A 23,239-nucleotide genomic window follows, 5' to 3' on the forward strand; every position below is an offset into this window, starting at 1 on the left:
ATTTCTTGGGTGTGATTCAAATAATCTTTAGCATCTCCTGGTAGTGTTGGTTTGCAGAATGGAGGTGATTTGGAAAAATCCAAATGTGACATGATCTTAAATCTGTTTCATTGTTGCATCTTTGCTTGATTATATTTAGTGATTGAGAAAGAATTTACAAGGTTGGTCTTTACCAAAAGTGTTCACCTTGATGAGTTCTTGGATGAGGTGCAAAGAGTTGAGAGAGTTTAGTTTAAAAATTTCTTAATATAGGGGCTCAAAGTGAGTATCCTAATATAGGGCCATCTTATCATATGTGAGTAGATTTTGCTTTGTATTTTGATTTGTTTGGTATTTCCTTCATTCAAATGTTGTTATTATGTGTTTAGTTATGTTTCCAAACCATTGGCACAAGCTAAGATGGCCTAGGTTAGAGTTTTGCAAAAATGGCCATAGGCCCATATGTGGTGTTGTTTTCATTTTCTATTCTTTGTCTTTGCTTTCCTTTGATCCAAATGATCATGGTTAGGGTGTGGAGATATTGTCAAGCACTTCAAACACATATCATGGCAATGTCACACAAGCATGCATTAATACCATGCAACATACTTAAAGTTTTTGTTAGCTCCAAAATTTGAATAATGGAAAATGTCTCTTTATTGATTTGAGATTTTTGGGATGTTACAAACACTCATTTGGCCCCTTTTGAAACAAATAAAAACAAAATCACATTTATGTGTACAAACCAAAAAAACTACTTTGCAATGTTGTTGGATATGAAAAATTAAGCATCTATGATAAACATGATATTGGTTCGAAAGAGTTTGTCATGGTTCTTGAAGAAACCATGCAAGCCGATCACTTAGGTAGAAACCCACTAGCTTAGCTAGGTGAACTACAACATGGTCCCAGATTTTGTGAATGATTCTTCTAAAAACCATTGGTACAACATATTTGGTAGTTTTCCTCGCCACATAATATTTCCATGTATTAGATGCACATAATTGATGCGAGGCTAATCCTCCACGCGCTACCCGTGAGGACTACTAATAACAAGATAAATGAATGAAAACATTGTAGAATTACTTAGATTGATACCAAAAGTTTTTATAAGGTCACCCATAGCGAGGAGATCCCAATTACGAGCTATGGCTAAGGCTATGAGATGGAGATGGAGATGATTAATAATGGTGGAGGTGAAGTGATGGATCTTTCTCGGTTTGTTTTTGATGAACTCTGAGAATGGCGGCTCTCTGTGAAACGACTGTAGTTTCGAAATATATAGGTGCCTTCACAAAAGTTGCTTAGTTTGATCTCGCGAAGTCGGTTCCGCATGTTACGAGCGGATGGTACCAGGCGAGCCCCACCCATACCAGCACTCATTAACACCACTTGATACAACTCTTTGACCCTGGTTGGCTTGTGAGTATTGGAAACTCATGATTATTCACTTTTTTCTCCGAATTTCGTAATGAAAACACAATTTGTATCACACAACTTAAACCAAGGATTTGCACATATTTTCAATAATTAGTCATTAATAGCAAGGCTAGAGAGGTATGCCATCAATTTTATGACTTAATATATGATTTAGACACGGATAAACATGGTTGTTTTGACAACCATCATCACCTCCTTTTGTATTTCTTTGATACGAGCTTGAGTCATCGGTCCACTTGGGGGACTTAGCAGTCTTGATGAGGTGTCATCCATAGTGCAAGCTACATCATATCGTATCACTTGTCCATTTGGGTCGGGGCCAGCCCAGCGGCCGGGAATATATTATTTTTTCATACGATTTGATATTGATGTAAAGTAATTTACATAGGGCAAAAAATGAGAAAACACTTAAATAAAAATAGAATAAACCCTAGCTAACTAGGATTGACGCCATTACCGCCAATTCCTCGTTGCCGAGGTCGTTGAAGACCAGGTGGCTCCCACAACCACGACCATAATGCCTCCAAAGGAGGTCCAGCCGCTGGTGCAGGCGTGAGTGTGGAGATTATTGGTGTTGGCGCGGGAGATGGCACATGCATCTGATAGCACTGGGGTGACCTGCGACATGGCATGCCTTCCATGCGCCAACGCAGATTCCTGCAGCGGGATGGCAAGGCCCCCCACTTGATGAACTTGTCGAGCTTGCTCTGGGCGAGCTTCATCGCAGATTCCCGGAGCTAGATGACAAGGCCCTCCCACTTGGGATCTTGGCAAGCTCACTCTAGGCCATGGACATCTAGAGTGCCTCGTCCTTACCTTCTTCTTGACGATCGCCAGATCAGGCAGACCGTCCTTGTCATCATCGCCATCGTCCCCGTCGCCGTGGCCCTGGCACCCTAGTTGAATATTAAGTACTAAACGTCACCTAGGCACTAGATCCGCGACACGGTTTGAACTCCCACACCTTGAACACGTCCCTAGCGTACGAGCTGACCGCGAGCGCCGGATCGTTTCGCAGATCCAGTGAGAGGATGAATGATGGTTGTGAAAATAGCCATCATTCTCCATTTTAAGTCACATTTTAAGTCAAAGAAATCAATAAGAATCTCTCTAGCCTTGTTTCTAATGACTAATCATTGCAAAGATGTGCAATCTCTTGTTTTTAATTTGTGTTGTGCAGGAAATCACGCTTTTAAGGCAAAATCAGAAGCATTTATGGAAGAATATCAAGTTTCCTACAAAGTCATGCAAGTTGGGGTCGAAGAGCGCTTTTAGAGCATTTAACGACCAGTGGTACAGGTGAAGCCTGCCCGTACCATGTGGCATCGGTTCCGCAAGGTGAAACCAAAAACTTTTGTGAAGGGACCAATATATTTCGAGACTCTAGTCGCCGCGCAGAGGGCCGCCATTCTCAGATTGCATCACAAGACCGTAAAGGAGATCCATAACTTCACCATCACCATTGTTCATCCTCTCCGTCCCCCATCATCTCCATCGCCATAGCCATCATCTTGTACTTGAGATCTCCTTGTGATTTGGCGACCATTGTAAAAATATTTTATTTCATTCTAAGTATTTTGCATAATGTTTTCTATCCTTAATCTTATTGTTATGAGTGTGTAGTCCTCACGGACCGCGGGTTGAGGTGAAACATCGCAACGACTATGTGCATCTAATACATGGGAATATTGTGTGGTGATGAATAGAAGATATATATCTTGTTACTTTGTCTCTTTTCTCGATCCATGGACTTGTAGGTACCCAAGATCCCATGGATTGATAAAGATGAGAGGTGAGATGAGTGGTGAAATGGCGACCTCATGCGAAACCTAGTGACAGCAAGGGGAGTAAAGTCTTCGTTGAAGGATCCACTTTGGAGTAACAACAACATCACCATACTTAAGGCGTTGATCTGTACTTTAATTAATAATTTTTATAACCCAGTACTTCGTGGTATAACGGTTGGATCAAACGAATATTGTTATGCATGTGAATCGCAGAGGCTTTAGTTTTTATGGATGTGTTGCCCACAATCCTATCTATATTTAGATGATTTCACACATGAATGTGCTTATTATTATCTTTATCTCATATGTATGTGCAGAAGCATGAATATCTTCAACCTTGGCCTATTTCCATCCATTGCAATAACCAATGATTCAAAGTAAACTAGAATGGTCCAGTAAACATAAAACAAAACGAGTAAACAAGTCTTGTAGAAGTTCCTTAGATTTCCATTCTGCTAATATTTCCTATGGTTCGATAAACCTAGGTCTACTAGGAAAAAATTTAATGTACTACATCCGTAATCCAGACCGAAGATATCAATGAACCACCAACAATGAATATCATTGCACCGTGCTTGCCCCTCTCGAGGCACAAGTGGCACCGACACCCGACGCGAGTTCAGAAGCCAACAAACGGGCAGATTAACGCTTGCCTTGGCACGGGCACGCCCGTCTCGTAAAGTGGCCAAGCGGAGACGAGGGCGATGTACCACTGGTCCTTCTCCCTGCGGAAACCACACAAGGACCCTGCCTCATGCTCGTTATGGGACTTCCTAAATGGTCATGACTTGCCCATGGAGCGGTGCATGGTTTGTTCTATGTGGTATGGAGGGGGTGGCAATGACGCCAGGAAATGGTGTGGGAAAAAGGCATGCGCGACCAGACGCCTTAAAAAGCACCAACGCGCACATCATTGTTAATGTCAGTTGTGACCTCAGAGGCATTGATGCTGGCGCGGGATCCCAGCATCGCCCGTCGGCACTAGCACAAGGAAGGCTAAGTGGAAGGCATTAATGGTAGCGCCTCTCGCGGTCGCTCCCACGAGCGACCCGGGAGGAAACCCTAGCTTCCTCCTCCCAGGCCCCCTTCCTTCTCGCCGCCACTAGAGGGCATCGTCGGGCGAAGCCCGGGCGACATTGGTGGTTCTCGTGGCGGCGGTGCCTCCCGTTTTACTTGTAGTTCTTCAGAGCACAAAGCTGGGATGCCCGGGCAGTGGCCCTGGAAGTTGGGAGTCTTGCTGGTTGATGGGCATGCGAGGGACTCTAATGCTAGCCGATTTCCTCGGCTGTGTGGACGGCGTGGGGCCGGCGAGCCAAGTTGTGTGTCGGTGGTACAACTGTTGCGAGGGCGACAATCGCTACCCTGTGTGGACAGAAGACTTCACCTACCGGGGGAAACCCCCACCCTCCTGGGCCATGATGGCGGTGTCCGTGGACGTTGTTCCCTTCTTGAAGGCGTCGTTGTGGCGGTGCTCGGTCTTTCCACAGTCTCCGGGTGAAAACCCAAGATCCCCGTATCAGATGGTAGCGGTGCTTCTGCGTCGTGTTCTTCTTGAAGATGCCATCTTGGAGTTCTCACGCCGTGAAGCTCTCTGTTGTTTGGGTGGCGGATGTACTCCTCGGTCTGCCCTCTTCGGCCAAGCTTCCTTTGTGTTATGCACCCGCGGTGTTTCTCAAAGTGTTCTTCCTTGGTGTTCCTTGATGGTCTGTGAGCTTTGTTGGTCGATTCCTGGTGGTGGCAGCCTCTAGTGGTGTCTGCGACGGTGGTGCTGTCTCGTTGGTGCGGTGGTTGTCAGTTTCGCCCGTGCTAGGGTGAGCACCGATATGACAACGTATCCTGTTCTGCGATTGCTCTTCCTCATCGTAGATTCGTGCCGGCTGCTCGCGTTGTCGGTGGTTGTTGCCTAGGTTGGATCTTGTCTTGTGTGTGTTTGTGCAACTTTACCTTGTAAGCTGGGCTCATCATCTTGTATCTGTTTCGCCGTTGAAGGCGTTATTAATTTAACATCAGGCCTATGACCTTTAATTAATTTTTTTTAATTGGAACGCAAAAGACCATAATGTCGTCGCTTGCCAACACTAACGCATTGAAGGCAAAGCGAACGCAGACGCAATCCTGAATCTGTTTACCGTACAAGGAGGGCACACGGTCTGAGAGCTGCAAATAGGTCACACGGACATGTTGACCATTATTGTCGAGTCGTTGGGCTAGGTTTTCGCTGTTCTCTATCTGCGCGAACCTAAACATGCCAAATTGGTATGTTTACGTTGAGTTGAGCCGCTAGAGGTACACTAACAAAATTGGAAAAAAAAGCAGCCTAGGCTACCCGCCATCAAGGGGAATCAAATCCAAACAAATGAAACCAGCCATAACATGCCAAGAAAAAAAACTAGCAAGATGTACTGTATGACGAGTGATGACCTACCGTGGGCCAACTCGGCTAGTGGCTCCAGATAAGCACCCACGAGCCACGAGACGACACAGTCACGCATCTTGTCGCCTGCTTGATTAGCTTGGCAGACCAGCCCAACGAAAGTTTGAAGAACAAAATGGCGCATGCCGCGTCCCCCAAAGCGTCCCCCAAATCGCGCCGGATTGAGCGTTTGGGAGACGTGTTTTGTTCGTGCCGCGTCTGGGGGACGTCGCACCCCAGCCGCGTCCCCCAAACGCCGCCCCCAAACATTTAAAATACTTTTTTTGGTATTTTTATTTCAATTTCCACAAACTAATACATAATTGGGTACGTGGTTTCCACAAACTAATACATAGTTGGAACCGTGGTGGACACAAATATAAAATATTGCAAATAAACTAAACCTAACTAGGCCGCGCATCGGAGGTTTCCTGTGTTCGCTGCTAAGAAAGAACACTCGAGGGCACACCCAGTTACCTAAACTGGAAAATCCAGCGGGAGGATGGTGCCCTTGTTGGTTCTACCGATGAGGCGAACATGCAGAAACCTCCGTGCATGTATTCGCTGCGAAGAAACAACACTCAGTCGTCCTCCTCGTCGGTGCTGTCGCCGTGGTAGTCCCTGTCACCATGGTAGTCCCGGCGGCAGCGCCTCTCGTCGAAGACCTTGACGCTCATGTCCCTGTTGCCGAAGTAGGAGAACAGGAGGATGAAGCCGGCTTCGAGGCTGTGGTGGCACGCGAACTTCTCCCAGCCGATGTTGAGGTACATCTTACCGCGCGCGTCGTAGATCGCGTCGACGATCCACCGGTAGTAGCCGCACGAAGCCTCCCGCAGATGCATCTTGCGCGGGCGTACGCCGCCGACGTACTCGGCGAAGGAGTCCGGCAGCCTCTGGATGCCGCGCGGGTCGCCCTTGAGGACGAGGACGAACTCGAACATCACGTCCGGATCCACGTCCATCTCCGACGATGAAGACGGCGGCGTGGGAGGCGACGGCGAGCGTTCAGCTATGCCGCGGCCACGACCACGACCAAGACTACGGCCGCGAGGTCGGCCTCCGCCTCTACCAGACATAGCATCGAGTCTTGTTGAGAGATGGTGGCGGCTAGGGTTTGGGAGAGAGGCGCTAGGGTTTGTGTGTGAGAGGGACGATGAGAGGCGCCCCTTTTTATAGGCCGGAGGGAGGCGGATGAGCGGTGGCGCTCATTAACGCCGGCACGCAGAGCTAGGCGCGACGGGACGCGCCGCTGCGCCCTCTGCGAGAACTGCACCGTCGCTGCGGGAACTGCACCGTCGCTGCGGGAACTGCACCGTCGCTGCGCGCTAATAACTTCCGTCGCGAGGTAGGCGACGGTTAGGTAAAATTTAATTGTGCCGCTGACGGGTCGGCCCCGCCACTCCCCGCCTCGCTTTTCGGTGTGTCCGGCGTCCCCGTTGCGTCCCCTGTGGGACGGGGACGGGCTCGGGGCACCGGACACCGTATCGGGGCCCGCCGGACAAAAATGGGCTTTGGGGGACGCGGCTGGAACGCATTTTTTGTCCGGCACGCCCCAAATCCTTTGGGGGACGCTTTGGGGGACGCGGCTGGAGATGCTCTAAACAATAATCTATACCTAATAATAGAGCTAAGGTTTCTGCCAAAATTTTCGTCCAACTTTTTACTAGACCGTTTTGCCCTCCCACCAAATCACATAATACACCAAAATGCCATTAGTACCGGTTCGGTTTGGCCTTTTTTTTCCTTGTTCAAGTACACGAGCGGCACCGGAGGAGGCGAACGATGTGCCTGGTGAGGAGGGCGAGGTCGGAGGCGGACGTGGTCCAGACGTCCGACGACGGCCAGGCTGGAGCCTGTAGGCGGCGAGGCCGAGGGAGACGGACGTTGCGGTGTGCGTTTCTCTTCCTGTTTCCTCCAGATGGCCGAGCGAAAAAACAGAGGTTATGTTCGTCCACCTGCTCGATCCCGGCAACCAGCGGCGGAGCAGGCGCTGCGGCATTCATCTGGCGAGAGAAACGGAGCCCCCCGCCCCAATAACTTCTCTACCTACCTGTAGGTGTCCGGTGTCCCCTTTCCCGGCTCAGATTTCAGTGGCCTCTCACTGTCTCCGCAGATCCGGCCGACGCAGCTGAAGGCTCCGCTTTTGCCGTCTCGCGTTGACTGTGGCCAGTCCTACCCGTCCGCATCACAGTGCGTGTTCCATGTGGTCGTCGAGTCCTGCTCCACCGCCGTTGGAGACTCCTTGGCTGAATACGCTGGCAACACTATTTGGAGGAGCAAGTACTCGACGCTCACCTGCCTGCAGCCCAACCCGGGATGGGGAGATGGGGAGGGGAGGACGGCTGCTGGAGAAAAGGAGGTTGAGGAATTGGATGGATTTGTGAATTTTTGCTTCAAATTTGAAGATTCGCTCAATTTCCCGCCGATTTGACAGATTTTGACGGCGCAATTACGCCCCGACCGTGCTCCCGCGCATGGTGGCCGTCGGATGGATCAATTCGGGCGGTTCCTTTTTTTTTTTTGGCTTTGCCGTCGTCATCTCCATTAGGCCATCTCATGAGCCAATTCCCTGTATAAATTGTTGCTTGTTCCGCTGCAGCACTGCCCACGGAGCTTTGCCGCCATGGAGGTGCGGTCCCGAGAAGGTCTGCTGATGCATCTGTAAGCATGGATGGGGAAAAAGTGAAGAGGTAGCATATGCGCTGCTGATTAGTGGAAAACTACACGTGTGGATGAGAAATAAAGCAATGCAATTGACTGAGTTTGAAAGTCACTCCTGAGAATAAAACCAAGGAAAGAGTTTTACAAAAATGCAGTACATGTGCAGTGGACATTTTAAGTAGGGATGAAAGTGCATTTGAGAAGGATACGCGATTCGCAAATTCTACAGCGACATGTACAACTCACGTTAAAAGGGAGAAAAAGGTTCGTCACAAAAGTTCACTTAGATAGGCTAGCAAGTTTAACAAAAGAAATGGAAAACAAGTATCAGCCCAGAAGTACACAGATGCGTCTTTCGGACACACACAATTTCAGTTGGAAAAGTATAGACCTTGTCAATTAATGCGGGGAAAGTTAAAATTGTCAAATAGCAGTACAAAAAGTTAATATTAAGGAGTATAACAATTCGGTTCAGAAGTTACAAGACACAAATTAAAAAATCTGACAAGAATGCATTAACATGTACTACCTCCATCCCAAAGCTTAATCCTTATACTTAAAAAAAAGTATAACTAAGTAAATTTGACCAAATTTTTAGAAAAATCTATCACCAAATAATATAAGTATTAGAATGCGTCCGGAAGTAAAGTTAAAGCATCCATTAGTGCAAACTTTTGAATCCAAAAATGTACTACCTCCATACCGTTTTATAGAAGTATTACATATTTTGAAAAAAAAACTTTAACTACCTATTTAGTCAAGAAAACATGAGATATATGACACAAAAATTATACTATTGAACTCATACTTAATATTAGTTGTAAATTGTTTAATTTTTGTGACACATATCTTATATTTCGTTAGCCAACTTAGAAGCCAATATTTTTTCTCGAAATGTACAATATCCCTATAAACATGTATGGAGGGAGTACACTCTATCATCTAGAAGTCTAAACAAATAACTTTTACCAACAAAAGATCAATTCTTTGTCTAAGAAATGAAGAACCTTTTTCTCACATTATTTGGGCTGAATTGATGGGGCATTATGTGGGGATGGTCACATTACCCCGAGCCCTTTTATTATTCATAGCTTTTACATTTTATTTTTCAAGAAATGAATCCACCACTCGTGCTTTGTTAATGGAAAAATGGCGCTAAAACTAGCGGCTATGATGTTCCATTGATTTTGAAATAATATTTAGGTCGACATACTTTTTACCTAAAAGATTAATTTTTATTCTTCCGTTGCAACGCAGACGTTCTAGTAATAAAGCACTCGTCCATTCCTTTAATTGACTAAATTTAGACAAATAGTCAATCGAAATAACGGAGGAGTACTACGGAGTTTAATTCCTCGGTGTCAGCGTCGTGTCGCGTCTCTCCTCTCCCTTTCTCCTCCCTCCCTTCCCTTTGTCCTGGCACACCCGTCGCCTCCTTGATTCCTCGGCCCCAATCAGCACCTCCCCACCTTTCCCCACCTGAATCAGCACCCCCGGCGGCGGTTTGCCTCGGCTGACCTTGTCGGCGGCGCGGCGCTCGTCAGCTCAGGTCAGGACCACCTTGCTGCTGAGTCGACTGACTATCGGTTCGGGTCGGCCGTCCAGCGGCGTGCTCCTGTTAGCGAGGCCGACGACGCGGTGAGCTATTGCCCTCCCCTCCCCTCTGGATTGAGCTGCTGCTTCGGCAAAAAGAAAAATACAATAGTGTGTTTGAGTTGCTCCTGAAAATTGCTGCTTTTGTTCTATGTCGCGTTTATCGTGGAATATCACTAGAACTTCTCTCTGGATTATCTAGCTTGTCCTTGCTTCGTACCATATTAATTTTGATGCACCTTTTCCTGCACAACAGCGATCTTTCATCACGTTATGCGCTAAACACAACGTGATGGCTTCATTCCTCAGTCCTCACCTGGGTACTTTGACTTTTTTAAAGAACATACTCCAGTGTTTCATGTTTGTTGTTAAGTGTGATTATTGTGCTTCTGTGCAGGTTGAGCTGCATTTTTTGCTAGGTCTTCTGCAACTATTGATGTCCTCCTTCTATGATATAAAGCGAAAAAATAATCATTTGTTAGATACATGGACAAAATGGCAACGAGTTGTAGGTCTTGCTTAATCCTGATGCTTTAGTCGAGACGGCTTGATGGAACCTAGAAAAGATGATGCCCCGTACGCAGGTCAGGGCACTGTACATGGATCCTCAAGTTCAACATCTACCAGCTCCCCAGTTCCAGAGTACCCTGCTACAGGCACCGTTAAGCCTGTCCTTAATTTTTCAATCCAGACTGGGGAGGAGTTTGCTCTTGAATTCATGAGGGATCGAACTATATCCAAGAAGCCTCCGGTTCCTGTTATGCCTCGTGATCAAACTGCTGCAGCTGGTGCCAATCAAAAAAGTTCTAGAGGAATCCTTGGTGCTCACCGTACAGGAGCTGAAAGTAGGTTTGATGCATCAATTTATTTGACTACAGATAATCAGCAAGCCGGGGACTTTGAAACAAGATCTTTTGATGAAAACGAAAATAGAACCAGGCACGTATCAACTAGATTGGTTCCACGAGCTCCATCTAGTGGTGGAAGTAGTCATGGACTGACCCATGGTTATGCTTCTTCTGGGGCCTCAGACTCCTCAAGAAAGATAAAAGTTCTCTGTAGCTTTGGGGGTAAAATATTACCCCGACCAAGTGATGGGAAGCTTAGGTATGCTGGTGGCGAGACACGTATAATTCGAATCAATAGAAATACTTCCTGGCAGGAGCTCAAACAGAAGACGACAGCCATCTATAATCAACCTCATACTATCAAGTATCAGCTACCTGGTGAAGATCTTGATGCACTGATCTCAGTTTCGAATGATGAAGATTTGAGAAACATGATGGAGGAATGTGCCTTCCTTGATAGTGGCGAGGGGTCCCAGAAGCTTAGGATCTTTCTCGTGTCCTCGGTTGATTTTGATGACATGAATTTCAGCCTGGGCAGTATGGATAGCGATTCTGGGATTCAGTATGTTGTTGCCATCAACGGAATGGATATGGGAGCTGCAAAACCTTCAAGTGGGCATGCTTTAGTAAACACATCCATCAGCGAGTTTGATCAGTTCATTAACTTCAATGTTGACATTAATCAGGCAGATTTAAGGAATCACGGTTCCAGTTTGCATAATGTGAATGCATCAACTTCTACGCCTCATGCTATGATGTCGAGACCAGTACCAGTGGGTCTATCCGGTGATAATAGTGCAACTTTGTATTCTTACCTTAGCCATGGGATCCAGAATGTGCATGGTTCTGATTACTCTTATCCAACTTCCAGTGAAAGATTTAATGATAACGACGACCAGATGTCTATTCCTCTATCGGGCCCTTCAGACTTTAGATATGCTTCCCAATATGCACCTTATTCTGGAACTGCTTTACTGCGATCTTTTGAGCAACAGTTTTATGACGGTGGCATGAAGATAGGATCAATGAAGGAGGAAAAACAGGATTCTGTTAAAATGCCGCTTCAAAAGAATGGACTGGATTATTTTGAGTCTCTTGATAATCTGAATGCTCCTATGCTGGATCATGACTCTTCTGTTCCGAAATTTATGCATTCGGAAGTCCCTCCCATTGCTTCTGTTCAAGAAGGCTTAGCATCTTCTTTTCATCCAAGTTACAGTGCAAAGAGCCTAGATACTTATACAGCATCAAAAGCTATGTCTCCTACTCAGGGTTCAGAGTGTAATGAAGATGATCGCCAATCTAGTGAAGCTTTTGCATCTGGGTGTTCTGAATTTCAAGTTGACATGTCAGATCACAGCAATAAGAATTCACCACCTCACCCTGGACGAGTTTTTCATTCTGACTGGATTCCAAGGGAGCAGGCAGGGGTTCTGAACCGGTTATCTAAATCTGATGATCCACTTAATTCTCAGATTCTGATTCTTCAGTCACAATCTCGTGTGGTAAATGAACCCATTGCAGAAGCCATTGATCCTGCAGTTGAGGGGAATGAAAAAACAAATTTAGCCACATGGGCAATAAATTTTAACGATCCAGCTACTGTTGATAGTCTCACACAGTTTGAAAAAGAATACAGCAATACTGCACAACATACTTCTTTTAATAAACAACTGGTTGGCGAGAAGATGTCCTCGAAAGATATGAGTATGCATACACCAGAAAAGATTGTAGCCAGAGGTAAACCGACCGAGATAACTGGTGATGGCATAGAAGCAGCTAATCTGTGGGGAGATCATGCTGATATGGGACATCATTTTAGTCGGGATACTCCCAAGCCTGCGTTGTCAACTGATGTTGAATGTGATCTAGTTGTGCCAAGTTCCACCAGTACAGTTAATGATTCTCATAAGGAACCAATTGTCCCTAAAACAGATAAAAGAGACATTGCTGGTGGTACTGGTGAGAGGACCTCCCCTGACATTCTTTCTGATTTCTTTGCCAACGCTAACGCTGTAGTGCAATCACGTCCTTTTAATGATCCTGTCCTTAGCTTGAACATGCCTAACTATGAACCCCAGAGGTGGTCATTCTTCAGAAATCTTGCACAAAATGAGTTTCAACATAAAGACCGGGACAACCTGGCAAAGATTGAGGAAGGATCTTATCCTTTTGGACGTTTAGAGCACGATGCATTTAATGTGAAGAATTTTCCTCCTCTGGATGATATTAGTGTCGAAATACTTCCAGTGCCTTCCAGCTCCAATGTTGACTCTACTATTTTGCCTCCAGCTTTTATCCCATCACAAACCAACAATGCACCAGCACCTGTGAGGAAGAATGTTGAAGGGCTTCAGGTTGATAACCCTTTTCCAAATATGCATGAGATGATGCCATCTGTTCCTGAGTTTGAGGTATGCTGAAGTCTGAAATCCTTATTTTGTGACATTGGTGGTGCATAAATTTAGGACTATTTTACTTTGTTTCAGGAGACAAAATTTGAAGAGGGCAGAGCTGTTGGACCAGTAATGGATGCTTCTTTTGTCGATAATGATTTTGAATACTTGCAGGTATAAATGGCTTTCAGTTGCAGGGAAGTTTATGCACTGTCTTTGACTCTTTAGTGATGTCTTTTACATATTACTTGGTTGTATTCTACAGTTACTATAACACTGAGTTGATCATGACAAACCAGCATATTCTTTCCTTTGTGCTGACAAGCCTTACATCAGTTAAGTCAGTGACAAGCGGAAAACAGAAACTGTTGAAAGATATGAAATAAATAGCTAAAATCAGGGATAATAAACCAGCCTTCTCACTTGTTTGAAATTGTCTAAATCCAACTGTAAAAAAAATATTTAGATCCACCATGGGAAAGTAATTACCTGATTCCCAATTTTTTTGTTCAATGATCTTTCAAAAAACATTTAAATCTATGATTTCATGCTCATAGCTGGTTACTAATTCTTCTCTGGTCAAACCAGCTATTTGCCTTTTCTGGTTATTGCTGGTCTGGAACTCATGTCAAACCTCAAGCAAAGCCTTAGAATCTTATAGTGCATGAAACATCATTTTACTATCTTACAAATAGAGATTTAACCTAGAAGAGTGTTGATATGGTCATAACTCTAAGAAAACGTTATGTGTGATGCTTTGCTATTCCCAGCATCTGTGAGCAAAAAGGACACGAGCCATGGTTTGAGATGCCACGCCTGGTGACATGGTGTCTGTGGTCCAGATCCGGCGCTGCATAGCGAGCCCAAGGAAGGAACAACCGGCATTTGGGCGGCGCCCCTTTCCATAGTGTTGTAGCAAATTCCTCAAAAAAAAAAAAATAGTGTTGTAGCAACGGAAGAAGGTCTGACGTAAAAAGAAAGTTCGATTAGCCAATTAATTAATAGATGTGCCTAACAAACTTGGTGATTAATAATATATTGTCCAATAGCAACAAGACTAGATAATGAACTTTTGGCACCCCCATCTGTATAGAAGACCTTCAATCCTCCATGGGTGCACAGGGAACTCGGGCGGAGACCATGGTTTTCAAGGCGTTGCCTTATGGACGCTTAGGCACCTGGCAGCGCCTTAGCATTTTGCCTGCCTTAGACGCTTAAGTGTCCGCCTTAGCCGTCAAGGAGGGGGTTAATTTCTTATGATGGCTTATCGCCTTGGAAACCTTGGCGGAGACTTGCACTTGTCTATGTCGACGGCTGAAGAGAAGCCACCTGAAACGGCTAAGGACCCAGGAGCGTTGCGACAAAATGGAACAACTCTTTCTTTATTTCAGAATTGGCATATCCTTAGCCATTTCAGATGCCCTGGCATCGAGGCGCCAATGTAAACGAACTGGCATCTCCGTTTAAAGTTTCCCGATGGGGGTGCCATAGTTCATTTTCTAGTCTCATTGATAAGACAAAAATTTAAGGAGATAATGAACAAATGCAACGCGGCCCAATTGGAAAGTTATTAGAATTCTGTGATCCCTAGTTTGCAACTGCCATGCGCTTGCTGTTGCTTCCATCCTTCAGAGTGCACATGACATTTCTCCTCTTCTATGCAGCAGCTTGTTTTGAGCTGTTGGGTGGTGGTCATGGTTAGAGCTGTTGGTACTAGGACTGCCCTTTTGGTGTTGCAAAATGCTATGGAGATTGTTCAGAGTAGAAAAGTAATGCAAAACAGCAATCCTTGGTGATTTTCTGTTGTCTTCGTGTCAATGTGTGGATGCTGTGACAGCCTAGGAGGTGGAACCTTAAGATAAGGCTGGCCTGATGTGGCATGGTTTTTCGCAGCCATGACCAGTGGGACCAGATATGACGTCAAGGTTGGTAATGGAGACATGGCCAGCACCTGCATCATATCCGTCAGTGTCACCATCGTATTCTCCATCTTGGACTTCATCTTTGCAACCAGTGGATTGTTCCCAAATCAGCTCCCATACCAATTGTTATGTTCCTTAGTGTATAATGAGGGTAAACAGCTGTCACATGGAGGTTATACTGCGACGAGTGAGTTGGTTTATTCATCTTCTTAATCTGAAAGCATTCTTTCTGTCCTCTCAAACCGATGATGACCTAATAAACTTGGTTATATCTATGATGGAACTAACTGAAAATTATTAGCCGTCGGAAGTTAAGGATTTCTTCTCCATGGTCTCGAAAAAAGTTGAGGATTTATATTGCCAGGTGCTGTTTGTTGCTGCCATCTTCATAGCACATTACAATCATGGACTATGATAAAAATGATTGAACTGTGCATGCACTTACATTCAATTGAACTCCAACTTTATGGCGCTATTATGTGAATACTTAGCACCACAATTAAATGAAATCAAGATGTTTGAGTGACAGATTCAATGCATCTTGGCAAACATTTTGGCTTGAGTTGCAGAAAAAATACCATGTCTGACCGATATTTTCACATGTCACGACTCATCACCTTTTGACATGCTTCCCATTGCGCCAGCCCATATATCATTGCAGCACTAGTCCACATATTTTGCTGGGTGCACTTACCGGTGCAGAGGCTGGTTATCTTTTCACAAAGAACCTGTTGTTATAGGCGGTTGGCTTGTTGCACATTTTACTGGTCCATTTATTTGTCCTGATCGGACAGGCCTCGTGATAGGTGGATGTTGGTTGTAGCTGCCATGCAAGTAGATGAGTGACAAGGCAGGTTCTGTAAGTGGCAGAGCGTGGCTGGAATATTAGCATCGGCCGAATTGTCACTCCACAATGGTAGTATGGGCCAATGGAGCCATATCTCTTAAATGGACCATTATTTACCATATTTGGTGGGTCAAATAAGCTGATACAAACGAATTTCACTTTGAGAAGACTGATCCAGCACCCAGGTTGGTCTCCAGGACGCACCGCCGGTGGTTCTGTTGTGATATATTTATATCTTCTAATATATCATGGGACTGACAGGAAACTAGTAAAACAAAAGTAGAACTATGACAGTACATTAATTCATCAAAAGAACCTGTGCTATCATGTACAAGCAACTGTGTAAAGCACTAAAAACTCAATAAAAAACTGGTTGGGACACAATGCTCATTTGATGGTGGACATATGGTGACACTAATGACAGTGCAGTCTATCGGCAACAGTGCTACGACCGCATATTATAATTGTTTTTTTTTTTACTTCTACTTATGCAGATTTTGGTTCCTTCTTTCTGCCTTAATGAGTTAAAGGACCAAGTAGGCCATGTCAAAATTTCTACCCTAGCCCAAAATAGAAGGAAAATAGCAACTGCTAAGTGACATGTTATAGGATACCACCACATACCATTGATAGCATCATTTCTGTCCATAGTATTTGAGCTCTGCAGCTGCTATAGGGTCATAGTGACCCATTAATTAAGTAAAACGGATCAAAGAAAAGAAGATATGATAAGCACTTAGATGGACTTATGCAATGTAAAGTTTTATTACTTGCTTATAAGATGAAACACAGTACATGTGAAGTTTTAACGTTGGACATTACAATGAAATTATTAGCCCCTCTTTACTCTTTTTTTATACTTAGCTTGAAAATATGCTAACTTTGATATTCTATAGACCTTTGGAACTTGGAAGTAGACTACAAGACATCAATTTGTTTAAGTGTTCAATTGTACACATTTGTACTTACAAAATCTGGTAGAATGAAATTCCAAAACTCAGTTACATGATTTGAATATATTGAACAAAAATCAACTATAACTAGAATCTTGATTTTGAATACTTGAATTTGCTATTAAACATACCCACAGCTTGATCGAGTGTTTTCCTTATCTTTCTGTAATCTGCTTCAGGAAAATAGTCCTGACAGGAGCTTTAGGCTTGTTTAAACATTTTTGTTTCACAAAAAATGGTCAGGTTTATTCATCCTCTCCTGCAGTTGATTTTTTTTGCTTCTTGTTAGATTTACACTGAATTTGTTATACACATTAATCTTGTGATAATCTCTGTTTGATATATCCCCATGTTATCACTGGGCCAGGGTTTCTGTGTGCATTAATGATGTATTTCATGTTAGTTGTTTGAGAATTTCCAGATGTTAAAATTGGTTAGAAAGTGTATTATATTCGCTTTCAGTGTCCAACGGTTGTGGCTAGAGAGCGTACATTGAAACCTCCTGTACATTTGGTTAATTTTCGCTCTATTATCTCACTGGAATCTGAATTTTTTTTAAAAAATCTTCATAGATTATCAAGAATGAAGACCTTGAAGAACTTAGGGAACTTGGTTCTGGCACATTTGGAACTGTATACCATGGAAAATGGAGGGGGAGTGATGTGGCCATTAAGAGAATAAAGAAAAGCTGTTTTGCAGGACGATCTTCTGAGCTAGAAAGATTAGTAAGCTCCACTCCAGCTTCGTTTGCATGTACTGATATCATTCCCATCATATTTACATCTGTAATATGGCAGTAGACCATGAGCATGAAAGGCTACAACAGAAAACTATTGCAGTATGGCAGGTCATTTTAGGGACTTTAGGGCAGAAAGTGCCTTTTGCTCTCGTCATTTTGAAACAAATTAGAATGCATTTTTACAAGTTATCAAAAAATCTGAAAATAATTATGGAGATTGTTAATGATACATCTTACAATCATGCAAAATTTCAACCCGAAATTATTTTTATTTTGTGCTAGACAAAAATAACAAAATCTGATATGTTTTGGAGATTTGAAAATGACTACTCAGATTTACACTTTTATCATTTTTGTGTAGCTCAGAATATAAACTATTTAAAATTGATATTTTACACGTTTGTGGGATACATGATTGGCTATAAGTAGATTTTTTCATAACTTTTTAAAACTCAAAAATTTGATTTTTTTTAAAACGAGATCACTGGTGCCCATGTGCACCAAATCTCTATCCACTTTAGGGTTACTATTTTGTAGTGATGTCATGTGTTGACAATCTCTACATGTAGGAGACTAAACAGGAATACAGGATACAGATATGCCCAGACGTTGATTAATATATCCTCACTCCTAGCATTGCTCAAAATAAAATTTACCAGACATGCTGATTATCAAATTTTACTACCATATTTTTTGTTTACTAGGCAAATGAATTCTGGGGTGAAGCTGAAATCCTCTCAAAGCTTCACCACCCTAATGTTGTGGCTTTTTATGGCGTTGTGAAAGATGGGCCAGGTGGTACCTTGGCAACTGTAACTGAGTTTATGGTTAATGGTTCTCTTCGGCATGTCTTGCAGCGAAACAAGTAATTTCCCAATGTGCTTCTTTATATTCAACTTATTCTCATTGTTTGTGACGAAGTATTTTTGTGACTGGCAGAAACCTTGATCGGCGTAAGCGGCTTATCATAGCAATGGATGCAGCATTTGGACTGGAGTATTTGCACTCGAAAAATATTGTGCACTTTGATTTGAAGTGCGATAACTTGCTCGTGAATCTTAAAGATCAGTCGCGCCCTATATGTAAAGTGAGATGCAGTTCAGTTTGTAGCATCTCAGTGCTTTCCACGCATTTTTCATTCAAATGATTGATTTGCTTCCCATTCATTCTTGTGAATTTTGCCATTTCTGTTCAGGTTGGTGATTTTGGGTTATCCAAAATTAAAAGAAACACCCTGGTTTCAGGTGGTGTAAGGGGACCCTCCCATGGATGGCCCCGGAATTACTCAACGGGGGAAGCAATAAGGTGTCTGAGAAGGTAATAATTTTTTGTGTACTTATTTGGCAAGTCTTGATGTTTCAAACGATTTACCCCTCTTAATTTTATGGCATTAATATAAAATTCGTTTCAGTTATATGTAAGAAGTTAGATTTAGGACTGACTCGTATTGCTGCCACGGATACAGGTTGATGTATTTTCCTTTGGCATTGTCATGTGGGAAATCCTCACTGGAGAAGAACCATATGCCAATATGCATTATGGTGCAATTATAGGTATGTAATTGATCCCCCACAGCATTTTGCAAGCAGTTTGCTCTAAGTTGAAATGTTTTTCTTTTCCTTTGTTTCATTTCCTTTCTCTTCTATTGGCCCAAAGTAACACCGCTAGGTTAATCAATTTGAACAAAGCGGCGACGGAAGGCAAAATAAAGTGGTACATAGCCTGTCACATGTTAGGTTTTAATTAAATCTGTGGGCACGTGGTGCTAAATTTGGTTTCCTCCTTATTTCAGCATGATATTATTATCTGACAGTTAAATTTGGTGCCCTTTTGCACCATATAAATCTTGTGCTTATCTTTAACTGTTCTTATGCGAATTCGGTTCCTTTTCAGGACCATGCATTTTTTTCGTTCTTGTATTTTTTTTTTCTCCTTCATTGTTATATGTGATATGGGGCTCTTGGAACTCATGTTGCAGGGGGGATCGTAAACAACACATTGAGGCCGCATGTGCCAGCCTCATGTGACCCGGAGTGGAGAAGACTAATGGAGCAATGCTGGGCCCCGGATCCGGCACAACGCCCGGCCTTCACAGAGATTGCTGGGCGACTCCGTTCCATGTCTGTCGCGGCAAGTCAGGCAAAGGCAAGCTCCAAATAAAGGATGCAGGTGGATTACTTGTTTTATGCTCCAAATTATTGCTTTTGTTTTTATTGAAAGTTTATGCATACGTGTATGTTATAGAGGTGTAAAGTTAGTCATTAGTGCTCTCATTTATACCATCTCATGAACTGGTCTGTATCCAGTTACATTTTTACATGACGATTTATTTGGGGGTTGTATGATGTACAAAGCTTAACTTGGACTTTGCTGAAACATTATCTTGTAAAGCTCCTCGTCATAAGCAGAAAACAGAGGTGAAAGTGTATGCAGAATGCTTATAGAGATACTATACTATATACTGTACAATTAGGCCTTGTACTAGGATACTATACTATATTCTAAGATAACGAGGTCGGTATTATGTGTGTATTTGACATTTACTGGGTATTTTATTGTAAGCATGAGAAGTTGCACACCCCGTATGATAAAACATTCAATTTGTTGCCAGCCACTACCTTATTCATTTCTGTAAGAGGTCGTTTGGAAGCCAGGCTTTCATTTCGTTTGTAGCATTTGAAAATGAATACATGTATTCATTTCATTTACATTGTAATTTCAGAAATATACACTTGTTTGGTTGCCACAGGAATTGCAAATGACAGCAGGATTCAATATTGAATGTGTAGAGGCTTCCATAGAGAATTGCAAATGACAGGTTTCAGCTTGGAATCATGTTTACCCATGGAGTCATTTTGCTAGAATTTCTAAATGAAATGACAGCACAATTCTGTGGCAACCAAACAGCCCACCTATGGAATTCCAAAAAGGATTCCAGGCCCAGATGATGGATACCAAACGACCTCTAAGAGTATTTTAATTAAGTTGGCAGGATCAAGAGAATGGCACATGGAAATCACGATCACTCCTGTTTTTTGTTAATATCTTGGGAAGTAATAGTATCTTGGGAAGTAATAGTATCAGTGCCAATGTTTATTGTACTCATGAGGGAAAAAAAAATACTCCAATATTTGCTTTGGTCCTTGTACTTATTTATATATATCTTCAAACAATGCCTGGAAGGCTAAAGATCCTTGAATTTTGAGATAGATGGAGCAGTTGTTCTGATATGGCTTGTTGTTCCGATCTTTCACGATGCACCTTGTTGATCCATAGGACCGAAAGATCTTGAACTCCCTTGACAGATTCAAGGATACTCAAGTACATATGATTACTCTTGACAACTCAAGAACTCTCACACCTTTATTGGATAACCGGACGAACGTCCGAGACGCCGTCACAACGCCGACCCCATAGGGACGAAGATAACTTGAACTCGAGGTTCTACATGATCTGAATCAAAACTAGACTACCCTAAACCCTAGCCGCACCTCCACCTTATATGAGGGGTGGTGGCCGGCCAAGCCCTTATTGGGCCTACCCTAATTCGACTTGGACAGGCCCAAGTCAAATAGACACAACTTAAAAACCCTAATTTGGCCCACCACATGACCTGGCTACATTATTATTTCCTAATAACAAGACTATGATAAAATACTGGTACAACCTTAGACTTAATCATCATATCAATGGCTGCCCTAGTGTACCAGGCCTGGATATCCATATCATCCTCCCCTTCTTCAAGAAGCGTTGTCCCCAACGCGTGAGGGTCGGGTCGGAAAAAGGTGACGTCAAATGAAGAATATCGCCACTTTCCTTGCTAGTCTTCCACGCCTCACCTCCCTCTCAACTAGCCGTCTTCAAGTTGTGCTCACCTGCCACTCCTCATCCTCCCTCTCGGCGTGCATAACTTGACACTGATTGAGACACAAACATGTTGAATTCCATCTGAAAAACATACCGAGTAGATCACCCAAAACTTACAGGACAAATTCCTGCATACCAAGGGTCCAAATAAACTGTGTATGTCCACATCTGGGGCGATTCTAGAGCCAGACGGAAAATCTGGAGCCACGCAGGATGAATCTGGAGCTAGTCGGCCAAATCTGGAGCCGCGCTGGTGAATCTGGAGCTGACACGGACGAATTCCGGAGCTGGAGCGGCACAAGTTGGAGCTGCGCGTTGAAAAGTTGGAGCTGATGGACGGAAACTGGAGCCGCAGCCGCGAAATCTGGAGCTATCGCGTAAAATTTGGAGCCGACGCAAATCTGGACTCCTAGCGATCAAACGCAATCGTTCTGGACATCGATCGTCACCACCACGTCCACGTGGGACTGATCCCGCAATCAATCAGCCCTGGCATCGATCACAAACAGCAACAACTCAACCCGATCTAGGAGATCAGCAGCACACCAATCTTCTCCCAAACAAACGATCTGCTAACTGATCTGCAGTTGCAAATCCCACAGATGATCTTGAAACTTGACTCTGCCGCACACTTCTTCCTCCTTGATCTTCACCAACAGCATGGCGGCGACGTACCCAATGTGGCCACGACAATCGAGCAGAAACAACCGAGCAACAAAGCAATCTGCACCGTGATCAACCTAGCAATCTGCACCGTGATCAACCTAGCAATCTGCACCGTGATCAACCTAGCAATCTGCACCGTGATCAACCTAGCAATCTGCTCTGATACCACATGATATGGCTTGTTGTCCCGATCTTTCACGATGCACCTTGTTGATCCATAGGACCGAAAGATCTTGAACTCCCTTGACAGATTCAAGGATACTCAAGTACATATGATTACTCTTGACAACTCAAGAACTCTCACACCTTTATTGGATAACCGGACGAACGTCCGAGACGCCGTCACAACGCCGACCCCATAGGGACGGAGATAACTTGAACTCGAGGTTCTACATGATCTGAATCAAAACTAGACTACCCTAAACCCTAGCCGCACGTCCACCTTATATGAGGGGTGGTGGCCGGCCAAGCCCTTATTGGGCCTACCCTAATTCGACTTGGACAGGCCCAAGTCAAATAGACACAACTTAAAAACCCTAATTTGGCCCACCACATGACCTGGCTACATTATTATTTCCTAATAACAAGACTATGATAAAATACTGGTACAACTTTAGACTTAATCATCATATCAATGGCTGCCCTAGTGTACCAGGCCTGGATATCCATATCATGTTCTTAGTAGTATTTGCACTTGAAATCCCTCCATATTTACGAGAAGGTTAAAATCCCTTGGTTAAACAAATAAAAAAAGATGCGGTACACATTATATTTGAGAATAAATTGTCTCTAATTTTGTTTTAACATTGATAAGACTCTGTGCAGTTATTTTGAGGTGGATCAAATAACGAATTTTGTTACTATCCCAAATTCGTGGTGATTAAATAATAAATTTAGTCTCAAATATAATGTGTACCGCGTCTCAAATATGAATTTAGTCTAAAATATAATGGGTACCCTCTTACTATCCCAAATACGAGGCGATTAAATAATGAATTTTGCTAGAGCCAATCAATATTGGGCTTCAGTTTTAGATTAAACATACACTACTACAGTAGTTCGTTGCCAATCCTGAACATTTTTTCATGTAAAATGGATCGTGCGTCCATTAATAACCGCGCACATGCT

General features: G+C 43.6%; 1 pseudogene; it reads left to right on the plus strand.

Moving 5' to 3' along the window:
• Window positions 1-10,129: 10,129 nt before the first annotated feature.
• LOC124682162 lies at window positions 10,130-20,117 on the plus strand (annotated as a pseudogene).
• Window positions 20,118-23,239: the final 3,122 nt, after the last annotated feature.

This window comes from Lolium rigidum, unplaced genomic scaffold (genome assembly GCF_022539505.1).
Source record: "Lolium rigidum isolate FL_2022 unplaced genomic scaffold, APGP_CSIRO_Lrig_0.1 contig_69587_1, whole genome shotgun sequence".
Classification (NCBI taxonomy): Eukaryota; Viridiplantae; Streptophyta; class Magnoliopsida; order Poales; family Poaceae; genus Lolium; species Lolium rigidum.